Below are 273 nucleotides of genomic sequence, written 5' to 3'. Positions count from 1 at the left end.
TCATTGCAAAGTGCTCCGACATCTGCTTCTTCAAATTATTGATCTCATCAATACTAGCCCCTGCAATAAGCATGTCATCCACATACAACAGCAAAATAATGTAAGAATTGTCAAAATGCCTGACATAGCAACAGTGATCTGCCTGACATCTAATATACCCTGCACTATGCATAAAGTTGTCAAATTTCTTGTACCACTGTCTAGGAGCTTGCTTCAGGCCATACAAGCTCTTCTTCAGTCTGCAAACTGAACCTTCCTTTCCCTGTACCACAA

This window comes from Carya illinoinensis, chromosome 9, assembly GCF_018687715.1.
Source record: "Carya illinoinensis cultivar Pawnee chromosome 9, C.illinoinensisPawnee_v1, whole genome shotgun sequence".
Lineage (NCBI taxonomy): Eukaryota > Viridiplantae > Streptophyta > Magnoliopsida > Fagales > Juglandaceae > Carya > Carya illinoinensis.
Note: the sequence above shows the minus strand (reverse complement) of the source record.